The sequence below is a fragment of the Pavona decussata genome, unplaced genomic scaffold, assembly GCF_977016875.1.
Source record: "Pavona decussata unplaced genomic scaffold, jaPavDecu1.1 SCAFFOLD_130, whole genome shotgun sequence".
Classification (NCBI taxonomy): Eukaryota; Metazoa; Cnidaria; class Anthozoa; order Scleractinia; family Agariciidae; genus Pavona; species Pavona decussata.
In genome coordinates, this window is record NW_028145544.1 from 2,518,251 (window position 1) to 2,538,327 (window position 20,077).

The 20,077-nt window shown below is 36.3% G+C and overlaps 1 long non-coding RNA gene across 1 annotated transcript in view; it reads left to right on the forward strand.

The window, feature by feature from the left end:
• LOC146468642 (uncharacterized) overlaps nucleotides 1-20,077 on the forward strand; it is a 132,687-nt gene that overhangs the window by 74,698 nt on the left and 37,912 nt on the right. The window lies entirely within an intron of this gene.

Sequence of the window (20,077 nt, forward strand, 5' to 3'; positions counted from 1 at the left end):
GCTTAAAATGAGCCTTTAAAATCATTTTTACTGAGCGAGATGAAAACCTCGGTTAACTTTTAATCGTGGATTAGCGTTAATCGGCTTTCGAACAACCCGGCCCAGAATATTAGCTTTTTGTCTGCTTTACACGTCACCTACCACCTTCAAAACTGTTAGTTACAGTTGCATTTTTGTGGATGTTAATTGATGAAGGAAAAGCCAGTAAGACTTTTGGCATCATTTCAAGGAGACAAAGCCAAAAAATTGACACGTTTACTCGCCTAGAAATGGTAAAACTTATCAAAGTTAAACTAAAAGAAAAGGTGTATTTTGCTGGATACAATACATTGAAATTTCAGTGCCCGTGATGATGCACAAAGTTAGTAAATTATCAGTAAAATACCTTTTCTTTTAGTTTGAACTGGCTCGGAAATCAATTTTAATTAAGTTTTACCTTCTCTTGGCAGGTTAATTGTCAGTTTCTTGGATCCTGTAAGTTCAAGATAATTTAAATGGCTTTTCTTTGAATTATGTCCACTAAAATGCAACTTTAACTGAGTTTTGAAAGCAGTTGGTCATGCGTCAACTAACTGCTGTAGAGTCAAATTAAAGCTACAAGTTACAGTCAATCTATGTCACAAGTGACCAGTATGTTTGAAATTTGCATATCATTTTTTAACATCGCTGGTGAGATTTCAGAGTTCCTGTACAGATTACCCTAGTTTATTGATGGTATAAAACTATGAATTGTTCGTAGCATTTCAAAGTATTAAAAAAATAACAATCGTTTTCCAGGTATTTTGAATTTTTTTTGTTTAGTTAATGCATCCTTATCAAAAAGCTTTCTTAAATGTCGGACATTTCCCAAAAGGAATTCAAATGTTAATTTCTTTCTAGGAAAAACTGGTCACGTGTGACGTAGACTGACTGTAAATTCAACCAATATCTTACAGCGGTTTCTGCTTTGAGAAGTTTTTGACATTTTAATTTCCCAGTGACTCATTTCAGCCGGCTGGCCAGTGAAAAGACAACACATCATTGGAAATTTCAATCCCTGGGTATCACTGACCTACAATGCTTCTTAGATTGCCTTTTGTTTTTGTTTTATTTTTTTCTGTTGATAAGCACTTTTTTGGGGAAAAAACGGAAATCTTGCCCAGTCATGTGCTTTTACTTGAAATGAACTGCAAAAAATAAAGATCTTGGGGCAACGTTTCTTATACGTGTACATGACAATTTTTTTTACTGCTTGATCAGATGTTAATGTTGTTCTTGTATGAAATTGGAAAATATTTGTTATCAATTTTTCTTCCCCACATTTGAGATGCATAAAAGCGTCAAATTTCACTTCCGGTTTGGGTGCAATACCGCGTCAGATGGGAGACTGGCTGTCATGTACCCAACTGGAAGTGAAATTTGACACTATTATAATTCTCAAATGTGGCCAAAAAATTTATAACAAATTATTTGTTTTGATTATCCACACAAGAACAACATGAAAATTTAAACAAGCAAATAAAAAAATACTGTCATATTCACTACGGCCAAAATAACAAAAAGCGATCTTAAAAGTACTATAGGTCAATTACATCCCGAGCCCTTTAATTGCAAAATCACAATGAAAGCCACCAGGAAGTTAAAAGGTGTCAAAAACTCCTCGACAGCAACAACATGACATGATAAACAGTAAACAATATTGAAGGGCTGAGTGCAAAAAGAGCCTGTATGGAATATTAAAATATTTTACAAGTTTCACACTTTTTTGGCCTGAATTCAGCTGCCTCTTCTTGTTGCTTAGACCAACACATCTGCATATACAGCCAATGATACAATTCAGTGACATGATCAGAGACGGTTGCATTGTATAGCCACCAATTGGGACCATTTTACTTAAAGTTTTAAATTTCATATTTCATGTTCTTGTTTTGCTGAAGACAGCAAAGAAATTTACCAAAATTCATAACACACATGCAGAGCTATTGTTTTGCTAAATCTTATTTTTTGTGAAGTCGCCATGATTGTAGATCTTAAGGTCCCTACAACTGTCCAGTGACCTTGTGACCTATTTTAATGTCCAAAAGCATCTACTTTATGCAAAATACTCCAAAATGGAGTGGTTGTTTGATAATCATTTACTTTTCTTGCTGCAAAAAACCCAAATGAGAACTGGAATGATTTCGTGCAAAACATACTAAATATATTTTATCAGCAACTTCATTACCTGACAATTTGTTAAAGTACATATGCAACAAAATACTTGAAATTCTGAAATCCTGGTGTTTGGATAGAATAATATTGGTTTCTGTTGTGCTGAATACATGCTAATTTTGCTAGTGATTCCATTTGCTTGCTGCAAAAACAAAATTTTTTTTTAACTTATAGAAGCAATTATGCTAAAACCGTGCCAACAGAAGCAAATTTTCTTTTTTAAAATGAACACGAAGAGCCAATAAAGGCAAATCTTAACCATTGCAAGGTCTCTAAATTTTGATGAAATATCCCTACATCCAAACACATACGACAGCAATGCAAATATTGGCAGTCAATGACTCAAATCAAGATTATTAGCTCATTTTCAGGTCGTGATGTTACTGGACAGTGACTGATGCAGATGTGTCCCACTGACATGTAACCAGAAGAGACAGTGAAGATTTAGGCTACACACCTTTATGGAGTAAAAATGCTATGAAACATTTGTAACCCGACTTGCAAAACAGTGGTTAAAGGTGACTCAAGAAGATGGCGTTTCAACATGTTTAAACAAAAGCATTTAAACAACTGGACACATTTTCTTAAGGTGTTTAAACATGTTTTTAATGTGATTAAACAGCCAGTTCAAAATGTACTGTGTTTAATTCAGGAATTTATCATGGTATTCATTGCAAATTTGAATTCAAGTTGATTATAACCGACCTTTTATAAATTATGTACTTCCAATCATTCAAAAGTTGATCTCGGAAGAATATGACCTTTTTTCCCATTATGCATGCAACTACTGAGAGACAGCTAGGTGTAAAACACTGAACAATATTAGAAAAGCAAATATGGTGCACTTTATTTTCGCTCAAGTACTGGAACTAATAAAGGTCGAATAATGTACACTAGTTAATACTCCAGTGTGTTGGTGATTAGTGAACATCAAGTATTGCAGTAAGTTCATATTGATATTCCAAACAAATCCTTGAATAAATTAAAACTTCAAAGATTTTACATTTCTCCACCTCATAAAAATGTTTCTTTCCTCTCTTTTCTCAAAGTAAACCATTTTGAGCGACAGCAATGCGTGGCAATGGCAAGTGGCCAGTAATGTACAAGTCACAAAATTCTTGGGCGCAATCCATTCAAACAAAGTTTCCAGAATCAAAATAATGACCCGGCAATTTTTGAAAAGTTCATTTCGAAAATAATTTTGGTCAACTTTTAGAGGTTGCCCCTTTCCCCAGACGTTTGGAAACTCCTGAAATTTTCTGTTCCATTGGCAATTTCATTTCGGTACTCCAGTGGTAATCAGTGTTGTTGACAAATGTAGTCATCCACCATTCACCTCAGATTATTTAGAATTCTTTCTACACGCTGTTTGCATTGATAACAAAGGAAACATTGCACATCCCATTAATTGATCAGTCACCGGGTGATCATGAGTCGAAAACAAAGAAGAACGACTTGACAAATACCCTTTTAAAATGTACGCACTTCTTAGCATCTGAATTCGATAATATCCATTGTGTGGTTCCAGAAAATATCCATACCCCCACCATGGATTGAGTTAATTTGAACATGCAATTGCATGAAGGTTGTGTTCCAACATTAAACGCGTTTTCCATGTGTTTGAATTCATTTAAACATTATTAAAACAGAGTTTAAACGTTCTTCAAACACGTTTAAGTAGTGTTTAAACTTGTTTTCATTTAAAATGCTAAAAGATGCAATTTCCTTTTTGTCATCTTAAACCACCTTTTTGCAAATTAGGTCACATTTAGTTTTGATGCTCTTAGCAATGAACTTCAATTCCTTGATTGTTTTGGCCAAATTAGACCATGTTAAGATGCTAGCTACCACAGATTCATCTTTTAGGCATCAAAACTAAAATAATTATAATGATTTGTTGATAGCATTTCCACTCACAGAAAGAAACTAGTTGAAAACTAGGAGTGAGGCCCTCTAAGCACTCAGCCCTTCAGTTGCAAAGCTAAATAGAAAAGTACAGTAACAACTTTAAAAAAAATAAAAAATTGCTGAGCTTTTGCATACAGAAAGTTAACTGGTCTTGATATCACTAGGCTGTTGATTAAATTTCAAAATTAAATGGATGTAATTCTTAGTTAGGCTTAACCCTGTTTCCAACAATTGAGTCCAGTGGTTCTAGAATTTCTTTCTAGCATGTCAAATTAGCAGCTGTTGTTTTGTTAACACAAAATAATACAAAAAGTGTATGCAAAAACATAGCAATTTCAAACGATAATTGTTTGAAATTATTATGAGAATAGTCTAGGAAATTAAGGGTGTTGTTCTATTGTGTGACTGAAACAATTTTCCTCCGTTCACTAGACTGCTGTATTTACAAGTTGCAAACCTTTAAATTTAGCTGCTCAGTGAATATAGGTATAACTCATGATGATCAAGAAAGAAACTTAACTCCAACCCTCCTAGATCTAACATTGAAAGTTTTTCGCTTACAATAGCACAATTTGCAGTTAGTGTGACATTTTTAAATCTTAGATTAGAGATTTAAAAATGTCACACTAACTGCAATAGCACAATAGCACAATTTGCAGTTAGTGTGACATTTTTAAATCTTAGATTAAATTGAAAAATGAGCTGAGAAATGAATTTGCCATGATTATTAAGGTATCAGCCACCCCACCGCTCTACCACTCCCTGTTTTTACAAAACCCCCAGTAAATCCCACATTTTTTGAAAGCTTAATAATTCTAGAATATGGCTTTTTCCCTGAAAGGTGCTCAGATTTAAATGTCTTTTAGGGTACTGGGACGAGCGGCAATGGCGACGGACGCAAACTTCTAAGCTCCGTCTGGGTCTCGAAGCAGACATGTAAAAACCATAAAAAAAATGGAAGGGAAAGACCAGGGAACGAAGAAGAAAACCGGTAGACGTAAAAGAGAAGAAATGAGCAGTTTAAGTAGCGAAAATTCGCAGGGAACGCCAGAAGCAAAACGTGCTGGCAACACCCGACAAATGGCAGACGTTGTAGATGATGCGAGCAATGTAGGCGTATCAAGAAGCGACCCTCAGGTTCCAGCTTTAGCAGCGATATGGGAGGTTGTGGTATGCATCGAAGCAAATACAAATCTTCTCATTAATGAGCATAAAGCGTTAAAGACACATTGTGAAGAGCTTCAAAAGAGCATACAATTCACCCAAGCAGACGTGGAAGACATGAAGAAAGAAAACCAGAAGCTTAAAGATACAATGAAGGCAGTTAACGAGAAAAACAACGAACTAGAGAAGAAAGTTGACCAGTTGGAAAACAAGCTCCAGTCAAGCGTCGAGCAGGGAAATATTTTAGAGAAGAAATTGGAAGAAGCGACAAAAATGCACGACAACTTGGAACAGTATTCAAGAAAATTCAACTTAGAAATATACGGGATTCCCGAACAGGAAAGAGAAGATACAGAGGAAATCGTGCTCAACCTCGCTAAACGCTTGAATGTCAATCTAGAACCTGAGGACATCGATATAGCACACCGGATGAAGAAAGGTAATACTCGGCCTAGGCCGATTATTGTCCGGTTTACCAATTATTACAGTAGAAATAGACTATACAAGAACAGGAAAAAGCTACGCAGGGCAAATTTCGAAGATTTTATCGAAGGAGCTCACAAAATCTATATCAACGAGAATTTGACTGCCTTAAGATCACAATTGTTCAAAAAGGTCAGAGAAAAAAAAGGAAGTCAAAACTGGAGAATCTGGACTTTAGATGGCACAATATATGTGAAAACAGATCCTGAAGGTAGCTCTGCTACTCAAATTAAGTGTGAGGCGGACCTTAGCAGATTACGTTGATAGTTTATACTTCATATGTAGCTTAAGCTTAGTTTATTTATTATGCCCGCAGCCTTTATCTTTCTCTTCCTCTCGATCGTCGATCACGTTACAAAACTGATATTATTACAAATTTTGCTTCATTTGCTTCGATGACGGATGGAGGTTTAGGATTTTGCATAGCTTGTTTTTTTCACTTTCGGACGAACGCGGATAAATCCCAGAAGAGTAATTTAAGCGTTAGTGTCCTTTTGTTATTAGCCTTAGTTTAGTGTCAATTATTTTGTAGTCCATGTTTTGTTTCCTTTTTTGGGGGGCCTAATTTTCTTTAGCTTAATTTATGCTCGAATTTTGTTTCTTACTGTTTTGTATAAACAATGTCTAACTTGAAGATTTTGTCACTGAATGTGCGTGGCCTTCGTAAAGCAGAAAAAAGAAGAGCTATATTCTGTTATCTGAAAAAACAAAAAGCTTCAATTTTTTGCCTTCAAGAAACATTCTCAAAGACAGAAGACGAAACTATTTGGCGTGCTGAATGGGGTGGACAGATATTATTTTCTCACGGCTCAGAGCACTCTAGAGGTGTATGTATATTAGTGAAACCAAACGGCTTTCCCTTAGAAATCATAGAAAATGATGAAGAAGGGCGGTATATCTTTGCTAATTTGAAATTAACAACAGAGGAATTATCATTAGTCAATATTTATGCACCAACGGATTGTCGCCTGCAAATTCCATTTCTGCAAAAAATTACCCACCTTTTGGTAACTAAAACCTGTGTTTCTAGGGTCATTATGGTAGGAGATTGGAATACAACGCTTAGCCATCTAGACAAAAGTGGTGGCCTTCCATGGAAAGAAACAATTTATAGGAATGGCTTAGTGAGTTTGATGGCGGAACTTAACTTGGTTGATGTTTACAGAACACTTCACCCAAACACAAAAACATATACTTATGAAACCAAGAGTCAAAAATTAAAGTCTAGAATAGATTACTTCATAATTGCAAAACAATTAATCAACAAGGTAAAGAAAACAGAAACACGATCCTCAATTGCTCCCGATCATAAAGCTGTCTTTCTTAGCCTTGAAATCGATCAAACATTTAAACGTGGACCGGGTACATGGAAATTTAACAACACACTACTGAAAGACGACGAATATATAAATTTAATTAAAAACAATTACTCCTCTATTCAAGAGAAATACAAAGAAATTGAAAGCCGTCAACTGTATTGGGAATTGGTAAAAATGGAAATAAGAAGTATGGCGGATACATGACTAATTATTTTCGAGTATCAAGGGGCGTAAGGCAAGGATGCCCGCTGAGCCCTCTATTATTCGTCCTATGTGTAGAACTTCTTGCACAAAAAATACGACAAAATCCGGAAATAACAGGTATTGAACTACCAAATTCCATTGAAGCTAAGCTAAGCCAGTTCGCTGAAGACACTACATTAATATGTAAGGACACGATGTCATTACGTGGAAGTATGTCAGTTTTGGGGAGCTTTGGTGAAATTTCAGGTTTAAAGCTAAACAGCAAAAAGACAAAGGCTATGTGGATAGGCTCTTTGAAAAACAACAAAACCAAACCCTTAGAGATAGATGTTCCAGCGGACCCAATTAAGACCTTAGGAACCTATCTTTCAAACGATAGAGACAAAAATAACAATTTGAATTTTTATCTAAAAATTCAAAAGATGGAAACTAAATTAAATATCTGGTTGTCTCGCGACCTTACACTTATGGGAAGAACCCTGCTTGCTAAAACTCTAGGAGTCTCTAAATTGGTGTATGCAGCCTCAATGTTGACTGTTCCTCAAGAAGTTATTAAAAGAGTCCAAACCAAGCTCTTTAATTTTTTATGGAAAAACAAAAAAGATAAAATAAAAAGGGAAGTTCTTTTTCAAGAAACAAGTAAAGGTGGCCTGAACTTTCCAAATTTTGCAACGACAGTTAAAGCACTCCACTTGAGTTGGATTGGTAGACTGCTTAACAGTCCAACTACCGATGCATGGACAGCTATTCCAAATGCTTTTTTTGAAAAATATGGAGGTCTTAACTTCTTGCTCAAGTGTAATTATCATATAAAGAAACTAGACAAAAATTTACCGTCTTTCTACTTAGAAATGCTAGAGTACTTTAAGGAATTACGTCTAAATCGCCAAGATAAATACAAAAGTGACCTTGTTTTATGGAACAATCAAGACATAACTATTGAAGGTAAATCGCTGTTCTGGAAAAGTTGGACCGAAAATGGAATTTACTACATTCAAGACATTCTGAATGAAAATGGAAAATTCCTAACTTATGAAGAATTTAATCGCAAGTACAAAATAAAAATTAATTTTCTAAACTATTTTCAAATCCTGGCATCAATTCCAGCAAACCTCAAATCAAAGGCAGCTTCTACACCCAGACCTATGAACTTTATTCTCGATGATTGTGATACATTTGACTTATCTAGGGACAAATCGATTAAACTTTCAAAAATGAAATGTAAAGACTATTATCATCTCTTTCAAGAAAAAGCAGAAGTTACACCAACAGCCATAAAAACTTGGGCCAGACAATACCCCGATATAGAATGTAAATGGCAAAAATTATTCCAAAATATACCTCGCCTCTCTACTAACAACAAATTGAGACAATTCTCCTTTAAAATGTTACACCGTATTTTAGTGACCAAAAAAGAGCTCAAACGATTTAAAATAGCAGATAATGAGGAGTGTTTTTTCTGTAATTCAGCTGATTCCTTGGAACATGCATTTCTGGAGTGCCCTGCAGGCCAAAAACTCTTTCAAGAAGCCTTAACATGGTTTAATAATAAGCACAAAGTAAATTTTACTCCATCTAAACAACAGTACCTATTTAAAGACTATGATCCACCCCCGAGTACTAACTCAAAATTAATGCGGAAATTCCAGATCCTTACTGTACAAACTCAGAAATATTACTACTCATGTAAAATGTTAGAAAAACCTCCAAATATTCTAGAATTGAAGTCAGCGCTAATCTTACAATGGAAAGTTGAAAAATGGGAAATTTAAAATTAATTTAAATTAACGAAAACGCACAATTTTTTTTTGTTTTTTTTTTTTTTAGTAGCGTGTAACCCGCAGTTTGTAAGTAATCTATTTACTGTTATGTTTAAGGCTATCTGTATTAAATTGTAAGTAGAGTCCTGTTTTGTTCAGTAGCGTAAGTAACCAGTAAGCATGTATTGTAGGTAGAATACTGTATTGTCTAGTGATATATTTAGCCCGTACTGTAAGTAATGTAAGTAATGTGATTTTGCAAACAATAAAAAAAAAAAAAAAAAAAAATAAATGTCTTTTAGAAATCAGCATTTTTTCCTACATTACTCTGTCTTTATAAATTGAGTTCCACGCCCACCAAATAAAAGCGCGAGAAGACGACTAACATGGTGTTCAATTGCTCACACAATTGCCTCAAAAAAGCGGGTAAAGTTGTGAATGTGAAAATTTGCCCTGTCTGAAAAATTGGCCATTACCTCTAAACAAGTCAAGGCAAAAACACGGTTTTCCATTTTATCTATCTCACATCATTTTTGCCAAATTTCAACCAATTTGACCTAGCAGTTGCTGACTTGGAGCACAAAATATGCACGTAACTTGCCAGACGTTTTCTTTCGAACAAATGCAAGAAACAAATTTCACTATTAATGAGTTTAGCGACACCTAGGCGTGAAGCCCATTTCCCTCATGGAGAGATCAACTTTCCTTAACAATGGTACCATGACAGGTATTAAAGATGAAACAGATACATTTTCCCGGCAGTATTCCTTTGGAGAAGACTGCTTTAGTGACATGGCGACGACAGTGCTAGTCAGCGGCCATTAATTAAAATTAACGTGAAAAATCTTAAGCTCTTCATAACTTTGCACAAAAATAAAATATTTTTGCTGGAGTATTTTTTTTTTTTTTGAAAAACAAAGCTTCAAAAAAGATCTACCCGACTATGTAAAAATCTCAAATTTGGCAAAATGGGCAATTTTCCCCTGGCTGATACCTTAAATTTAGGAAAAATGCGAGGTTTCATAGAGATCTGTTATTATAAGACTTGAAATACAGAACTTTGAAGTTTACAATTTTTACAAGGAATGTATGGCAGGCAGGCTTCAAATTACAATTTTTTTAGTTATAACATTTCCTTAAAAATAAACTAGATCTCTGAAAAATTTTGTTTTTGGTATATAAATTTGGTACAGCCAATTCATTTCTGAACTCATTTCTTGAACTTAGTCTTACATTTAACAATGTCATGCTAACAGTGCATTGAGCTACTACAATATTTTTGGCATCCATATTGTTTTTAATGCACATATAAAATAATATTGTCTTAAACTGCACCTCTCAATTATTGATAAACTAAGCAGCCAATAACAATGTTTGCATCAAACAAATACAGCAGATAGGATGGAACATTTGGAAGACTAATCTTACTGTACAGTGGCCCAATTGTACTTTACAGACAAGATAATTAAAGGAGTTTGTTTCTTTATGCCCGACGGTTAGTCAGATAAAAAGTAATGTTTCAGCATTACTGTCTTCTGCAGCTGATGCTAGTTTCTATTTCCCCCCAAAGAAAGAAGTAATGCTAAAACACCGTTTTTCATCTGACCAACTATGGTGCTTAAACAAACTACTCTAATTATCTAATGACTATGTGCCATGCAGAATTAAATATTGAAATTCATAGACAACCAAGTAGTTTGGAGTCACAAGACCTTTAATTTGTTTCTATCATGTGTGGTTCCAGAAAAAATTCATACCCACCAGGGAAGGAATTGGAAATTCCAGAGGCGTGGTGGGTGGGGTGGGGTTCAATGGCCCAGGAAATTGCAGAGGAGGGATCAATGGTTGCATTAGTTTCCAAAGGGTCAACTTCACATTCATGTCGGAAATATAGCTGTTAAAAAATGCGACTTACCATTTTTGTAGATCTTTATTGAAGACGTTACTTTGTTTAACTATTTCAAAGAAACCGTTGTTATATTAAAAATATGCTTTTCTTTTTCAAAAAGCCTCTGTAAGCAAAGTAGTCCAAATTGATACACAAAATCTATTTATTGAAGAGAATTTATGGTCTCCCGGTACGTTTGAAGCATTGTGTTGTGCAACTCAATAATTATTCTTAAAATTGTTGTTTGTGAAACTTTCTTGTGTAGAAAAATATTGTTCACTGGCAACAATTGAATTTGCTTCATTGTTGAAAAAAAAAAAAAAGAAAAAAAGAAAAATTTTGGATAGCTAAGTGAAAGCCCCAAATTCACATAAAGCATTGAATTATCTGTTTGTTACATTTGCACGCTGTGTAGAGCTACAAGCAAAGGTCAGTTAAAAATGGTTTGTCAGCACTCACCTGTGTTAAAACTTATTTTGTCCAAAGTATTCCTAAAACTATTGACTTAATTGCAATGCCAAACTTCAATAACATAGAGCCAATTCGACATTCTTTCTCATGCTTTATTGATTTCATAAAAAATTTGCATAAGAACATGAACATGCTAATTTTGTTTGGTGGCTCTGTTTTTGTCTGCCCTTTGAAGTTAGGATCAAAGGTTAATAAATTTGTCTCTCTGTTCTGCTAATGCTTACTTTGTCCAAACTATCCCAACTCAAAATGTAAACTATTGACTAAAATAACTAAACTGAATGATTACCATGAGAAATATCAACTGAGTAGAGCTAAAGCAACAATCCTTTTGATCTCCTAAAAAATTGCGTACTTAGGTACATAAACATGCAAATGAAAACACATTTTTATGTTGCCAGACTTCTTCCTGAGCTTTCCTGCAATTTCGATTTTAAATCTTCAGGGAAGCTAATGGTAAAGTTTGAGGTCAATGACCACAGGTAAATATAATACACAACAATAATATATTATTTCAATATTAAGAGTATTATGAATGTTCACATCACTTCTTGGCAAACTCTAGATCTCCCTGTGAAATTGAAAGGGTGTACAAGCTCTTTGATAAAGCAGATTTTTTCCTCATGTGGGCAGTTCTTGAAATCTCTGAAATGTTCACAGAAAACTGATTTTTTGGGGTGTTCTTTCGAAAGAAAACTTTTCCAGAGGGGTGTGTGTGGGGGGGGGGGGGGGGTATTTTATACTTGAGGAATTTCTGAAGGGGTGGGGGAATTAAAAATACCTAGAAATTGGAAAATCCCAGGGGGACAGGGTCCAATATGAAATTCTCTCAGTGGTGGGGGTATGGATATATTCTGGAACCACACAATATATACATGTCAGGGCAGGTTTTCTCCCTAACAGTACATACCAATTCTCCGCATTTCTCTGTATACTTAGGCTACTTATGATTTTGTATTTGGTTAAGGTTATCGTATACCTTTAGAGGTGTCTTGTGTCCAAGCGATGAAGCGCATCCGGTTTAAACTTAGACTGTTCACAGTCCCCATATTTTTCCGTGGGATTCTCGAGACCGGTACGCTTCGATGGAACCACCGCCATACATCTTCTGAAATAAAATGAATTGTCGTTTTTTTTTATGACCTCTGCTAGCGTCCAATGACCTTTTGAAAGCTACAAGTCAAAGCAAATTTTGTTTTTCGCTAATTTAATTTGCCTAAAAAAAACGTGTCACTCTGCATTTTGCCATATTCAATTGCAGCTGCAGAACATTTTTGAAACTTGATTAAAAAATGTGGAGGGATTGTACAAAAATCACTCTTAAAGAAAAAAATATTTCAAAAGAAAAAATTCACAGACACGGTTTTGTTGTTTATATATTTTGAACTAGCTATTGTCCAAATTTGAAGGCAAACGAACAAATTCCATTTGAGGTTTTAAGCTCTTTAAAGTGTCCCCTTCAAGTGAAAAAGTTGATTCAAGAAAACAGCGCTTAAAATTCAACAATTCAGTTTATTTCGAAATTCGTGGCATAGTTTGATAGCCTGTAGCCTGCGAACAGCAGACGTATTTTCGGTCGTCGCTTTCAGAAGCGGACGACCAGAAACACTTCTGCTGTTCATAGGCTAGATAGCCAGCTGTATAAGCCTTAATTTGATATGGTGGTTTAGGTACATGTATCTACAGTTTAAACTGGACGCACTACATTGCTTGGATGCGAGTAACCTTAATTTGACAAGATTTTGCTGAGGCAGTGACCACCTTGTTAAAAACTTGCCTTTTACCGTAATTTAAATCCGAAATGGTCAGTGAATATTGGGAAAAGTTTTTTGGAATTGAACTGCACAAAGGAAACTAACTGGCGTAGTTTGTTACTTTTTTGGTCGTCAGTGAATACTTAATTGCTGAAGAGAAACCAGGAACAAAATACATCAGGAAAAATGGAAAAAACACATCGGATACCAAGTCTCAAAAACCGCTTGTATTTTGGCCAAAATCTGAAAACCAAGTGCTAAAGAAAGGAAAACTGCAAATTGAAAGACACCAAAACTGAAAAACCTTAAAAAATGGCCAGAACCAAAAAACCGAAAATCCCAATGGCCCTTCAAATTTTAACAAAATAATTATTGTAAACCCACTCTTAAACAAAATGGTCATTTATGTTAGAGAATGAAAACTTCATCCATTTTGACTATGATATTAGTACACAAAGAGAATTTTTCAATCAATTTTTTAACAAAGACTAGTGGGCAGCACAACGGAAGACTTCTTGTGTTTGTATACTTATTGTTTATTTCCGACGCGTTTCACCTCTATCGGAGACTTCTTCAGGGAATGATACAACTGACATAGGACAGCATATATATAGCACATGTTTGTGCGCAAGTTGTTACGAAATAACTAAAACATGCTGTAAACGGACGTTACAAGATTCTGGAGAACTAGTTCAAACTCTGGAGTCTCTCAGGTTGCCACCGCAGTGCTTTCTTGTCACGGCAGATGTTATCTCACTTTATCCCAAAGTGGATACTAAGAAAGCATTGGTGGCCCTTGACCTTCTACTTCGGGAGGCAAGAGCACCTGAAGCTCCACTTTTGATTCAGTTTTCTAGACTTGTTTTTGAGAATAATTTTCTCAAATCCGAATTTAGTGGCAATATTTTTCACCAAACATTCGGGATTGCTATGGGAACCCCTTTTGCGGTCACGGCCACCAATGCATTTATGTATTACTTAGAAAAGGATCTTGTCACGCAATTTTCTAGTAATCTACTTTTGTACAAGTGGTTCATGGATGACATATTTTTTATCTGGGAGGGTCCCAAAGAAACCTTATTAGAGTTTCTTAGTCATCTCAACAGCAAGAATGATCGTATCAAACTCACGTATGTTATTGACCAAAGTAGTATTTCGTTTCTGGATCTATTCCTTTATAAGGACGCTAATTTTAGCACTTTGCAGTTAACTACATATCAAAAGCCGCTCAATGTGTATCTGTACATTCCTTTTGAGTCATTTCATCCCGCGAGCAACAAATAAGCCTTTATTAAAGGTGAACTTATGTGCTGTGCCAGAAATAGTTCTACGTTTAAGGACGGTGCCTACTAATACAGAAGTATTTTTGTGCGGTTTATGACTATGCAGGAAAAGCAGATCTTAGCAAGGGCTATTGAAATCCAAAAAGAAAATTGGGGGTAACCACGCATTTTTTAGAGATAATTAAGCAACAATATTTCCAAAGAGCGCCAAAATATAAAGCAATGTATGGCAGTTTTTCCTAATTAGAAGCTTAATTATCTCGGAAAAATGCATAGTTACCCCAAATTTTCTTTTTGGATACCAAGAGCACTTGCTAAGTTCTGCTTTCTCGGCATAGTTTTAAACCGCGCAAAAATATCCCTGTATTAGTGAGCACTACCCATAGGAAACCCGAGTATCTCGAGATGCGCAGAACGTATGTGCAGTAACAATAGTAGGCACCGTCCTTAAAGCTTTTAGCGAAACGCGTGACAAATTCTGGAAGCGCCTCAGGCTTCGCGGTTACCCAGTCGGGTTTCTACTCCCTTTATTCAGGGAGGTTAAATACATTAACAGAGCCAAGTGGTTCTCTAGTAAACGCAAATCCCGCAGTGGTAGCATGGTAGTATTTAAATCTACTTTTAATTGCGGTCACGCTAACATGAAGCGGGTTATCCAGACGCATTTACCAGATTTAAACTGCATTGTTAGTTATAAATCTACTGCTACTTTAGCACATCTATGTAAATAGCTTGGTTTTTTGGGGGCCATAGGATTAGGACTAATCGTATGGCCCCCAAAATATAAAAACATGCAATAACATATGTATTTGGGCGTTTCTTGTAACGTCCGTTTACAGCATGTTTTAGTTATTTCGTAACAACTTACGCATAAACATGTGCTATATATATGCTGTCCTATGTCAGTTGTATCATTCCCTAAAGAAGTCTGCGATAGAGACGAAACGCCTCGGAAATAAACGATAACATTAAGTATACCACTACAAGAAGTCTTCCGTTGTGCTGCTCACTAGTCTTTGTTAAAAAATTAAAAAATTAATTTAAGTTCTTAATGTGACCTGTGTTTTGCATGATGTAATGGTGTGGAGAAATAAACACTTCGTGGATATGTACAAAATAATGGGCCACTGCACACTACATGTAATTAAAATTTAATAGTGAATATGAATAATTATATGAAACATATATATGTGGATTTGAACTGTGGGTGAAACATTAAATCGAAGAAAGACTGTTGCAGTTATTTACACAACTTAAGCAGCTGCGAAAAGAAAGCATGAGGCTTAAGTTGCACAAACAACTGCAAGGGTCTTCTTTCTATTATTCTATTCTTTCACCCGCAGTTCAAATATATGTTTTATATATTCATATTCAGTTATTCATTCATCCAAGCGTATATTATGAACTCACAATATGATCGGCTCCCAGTTGGCTTGATACCTCAGTTGGTAAAGCACTGCACCAACATTGTATGATGGGTTTCAATCCTGTTCAAGCCTGAATTTTCCAGGTTTTCTTTAAATACCTGCGAGGGTCTTTCTTCTATTACACTACTTCAGCACAACACACATGTACCCCTGAACTCTCAGCAGCCCATTATTGTTCTTGTAGTTTGTAAGCATGTCGATCTTGCCTGTATCAATAATTATGAACAAAAAATGTTACCAAGTTAATAATACCACAGATCTAAGGGTATTACAGTCGAACCTGTATTAAGCGGCACCGTATTAAGCGGTCACTCTCTATTAAGCGGTCAGTTGTCAAAGTCCCGAAAATTACTTCCCTTAATTACTGTAATTATGACCTGTATTAAACGGTCACCTCTATTAAGCGGTGGCGGTCACCCAAAACTAAGTCCCAACGAGCTGATTTCTATTGTCTTGACCTGTTTTAAACGGTCACTTTGTAAAAGGAAACCACTTAAATATGGTAACAAATATCGTGCCAAGCAATTGAGTTTCTAATGAGCTGCACAATTATGGCATTAATGTTTTACTAGTCCGTTTCAATACCACGCTCTCCTTTGTCATACCATTTTATCGCCGAACTTTCTCAACCAAGTAAGTGATGTATTCTGTACAACCTGTATTAAGCGGTCACTTAGCCATTCCCCGAGGGTGACCGCTTAATACAGGTTCGACTGTAGTTTGCTTTTGTTGATTGGCAAAGATTAATGTTTACTACCCTAAGTTGGAATGATGTAATTATTCAGTAAGTGACACAAGCATAATCGGAAAAAAAAATGTGAGTGCTCCGATCAGGAGTCGAACCTAAGACTTTCAATAATATTACTAGTTTGGATGCTCTACCACTAAGCTACAAGAGACTCGTGGGAGCAAAGGCCATTAAACTAGGTTCATGGGACAAACATCCTGCATACTGCTAGGACTGGAATGTCATGTGAGGTATATGTGCAATGGAATAAGTGTTATGGAATATTTTAAGCCTGGTGAATAAACGAGAATGATTATCCAGAAATTGACACGGGCATACTCGGAAAAAAAATCGGAGGGCTCCTATCAGGAGTCGAACCTAAGACCTTCCAATAACTATTAAAAACAAACTGTTGCTTTGTGAATGCTCCGAATTCAGGAGTTAATCAGAAGTCTGTCTAGTGTGATTATCTGGATGTGAGTAGTCCTTAAAACAAACTGTTTAATGGTTTGAACCCAGGAATATCAGAAGTCTGTCTAGTGTGATTGTCTGAGTAAGAATAGTCCTTAAATCGACTGTTGTTTTGAAAATGGTTTGAACCCAGGAGTATCAAAATTTTCAGTAGTCCATCTGGTGCTAAGTTCAGGTGCACAATGTAGTAACTATTGTTTCGTTTAGCTTTCAGTTTCTATCTGATGGTACTGAAGAACTTTTCTACCGAGTTTTATTCACTATTTTTCTAAAATGTCTTGATCAAAGGTTTCTTTAACTGAAATGGGAATTTCTTGACGGAGGAATTGGTGGTTTTCACCTCACACATCGTCACGCAAGTAAAAAAATTAAATCCTCAACCATTCAATAGATAAAGTCAAGAAATTGATATTTTGGAGAAGAGTGATACGTAAACAACGTGTGAAAGCCACGGGGCTGTGCGATATCTCATAATCGAGTTATTCGAGAAAATTTACCACGGAGAATTACAGAGTTTAGTATGGGACGCCATGTTGGTGGACACCAACATAGCCACCAACATGGCGGCCGGAAACCAGCAAAAACATCTGGAGTTCACTTTGGCTATTTCAAAGCCTTTCTTTTCCCTGCTGAACTTTCACACATTGACATAGACGTTTCTATTACATGTTAGCTGATCAGACCTAAATAATCACGAGGCAAATCGATGTTTTCATGTACGTGACATGTTTAGAGCAGCTGAATACTTCTGTCACGCAGTACGCAAAAATCTAAAATTCAAACTGCTCTATTTTCAAAACGAAGAATGCTATCCTGCTGAAAACAAGCAAGCCGATTGAAATTTATATTTTCTTTTATGTGATGAAGATAAAAACCCAAAATTGCGTTTTGTTATGAATTTCAGTTTTTTATGACGTCACGTGAAAACCAAGAATTGAGAGGTCCCTGGGGCCCAGGTTGTTGGGTGTGAGGAGTTTGTGTGGACTTTGTAAGACTGGCAATTTGAGGAACAAATACAAGTAAAATTACGAAATAAAGTAATAAAAATTATATGCTGTTATTGCCTATCCTATAAACGTCGAGTTAAATTGCATTTTCATGCAGTTTTGAGTCATTCCAAATAGACTCCAAATCAATGCAAGAGCGATTTTCGTGTCATTCGACTCGGCTCGAATTCTTCCATAAAACTCTTTCTTATCCCACTCTTGACTTTATGCTTTAAAAAAACATAATATACAAATACGTCCATGAAAACCAATCGCACATACCTTATCATGAACTTGCAGCCCCGCAAAGATTACCAAAAGCACTTCAAAGTTCGCGCTTCTGGAAGCCACGAGCTTCGGAACCAACAAGATGGCCACCACGGCGCGCGCAGACCCACGGGAGCATCCCTCGGTCAACACTTGGTACCAGGCCCACATTTTTTTTTAGAGCGGGAAGGCAAGGTGTTTTCATCATTGCAAGATATCTAAGAACAGCTTGTTACCATATTGATTTCCAGAATGAAAATAGCGTTCGCGACAACTTCGTGCAATCATCCCGTTGCCAGGAATCACTAGCCTGCGTAGCAGTCGTTTCCGTTTCCTTCAAGCCAAGCGGGTAAGCGCACGAGGGCATTTAGCAAAAAGGAGCAAAAAAGTAGGAGCGGGGGAAAGGAAAGGAAACCGGATGTCGTTTTGGTCTATGAGTTTGATTGACGGACGATTGGCCAATGGTAATACATCATTGCCTCCCGTTCGCTGACGAACGGCGTTCGGTAAAATGTCTGGGCTAAGCAGCAGGCGTTTCCTTTCCTTCCCCGCCCCTCCCCCCCGCTCCTACTTTTTTTGCTCCTTTTTGCCCAATGCCCTCGCGCGCTTGCCCCGCTTGGCTTGAAGGAAACGGAAACGACTGCTACGCACGAACAAAGTTCACAGCCATTTTCCGCGGGGAACAAAAATCGTTCGACTGCAAGGCACTAAAAAAAGGTACACGAAACGTGAATAACCTATGTTGAAGTTTTTGAGGTAACAAGGTTCATTTTTTGAAGCAAAATTTTTATTTATTGTTTAAATGTTTTTGTTAATATTAAACTCTTTGAACAGGGGGAATTTCAAGTAATTGCCATGTTTGCGTTTACCCTTTAAGCCCTAACGGTGATCAGCATAAGTTTCTCCTTGTAATATAAATTCTTATTCAACCCCTCAGGTCATGAGAATTAAGGATATGATCATCCAAGGTTATTTTTCTTGATATTTTAATAATTTCTCCCCAGTACTTTTAAAAGAACAGTATGGGGGACAAGATAGGAGAATTTGTTCTTTGATATTAGGGGTTAAAGGGTTAAGAAGTATGCCAGAGGTTAGCCTGCAAGATAGCTTGCTCGCAGGCTAGCCAGAGGGTGTATAGTGGATGCATTAAACCTACAGATTTTCAATGAAATAAAGAAAGTTGCCCACAACTATTTGAACAAAAGAAATTTGTTAGCGGGTTGGTTTTCAAGGTTCCGGTATTGCTGTACTTGACACTCTTTGAAATGGAGGATTTTCCATCAACTGTCTTATGCAGTACAAAGAGAGTGAGTGGGTAAATAGGCCATTTCTGAGTTGCTTTCAGCCTCTTTAACAAAGCAAAACGTTGTGAAAAGTCTTGTGGGTATAACCAATTTCCACATTAAAAGCTTTGCACCAGGTATTGCTGTGAAAAAGAGCCTGCACCTGAAGCCATTTTTAAAAATGGGCTATTCTTCATGCAATATGCCATTTTCATGATGGCATCATTTAAGAACAAAATTATACCAGACTCAGTTGGGGAGTCAGTAACAATAGCTCTAAGTAGCACGAGAAAACAAAAAAACTGAGGAATTCTTGCAGGTGATAGTTGATTGATGCCATCATATTAATGGCCTATAGAGAGTTTTCATGACAGCCATGTTGGAGGAACCAAATAATAATATTTACCTAATAAAATATTTATTTCCCGAAGGAAAATCTTTCTATTTTGTTTCACTCCTCCAATGTGGCCAAGACACGCTGTGGCAAGGCTA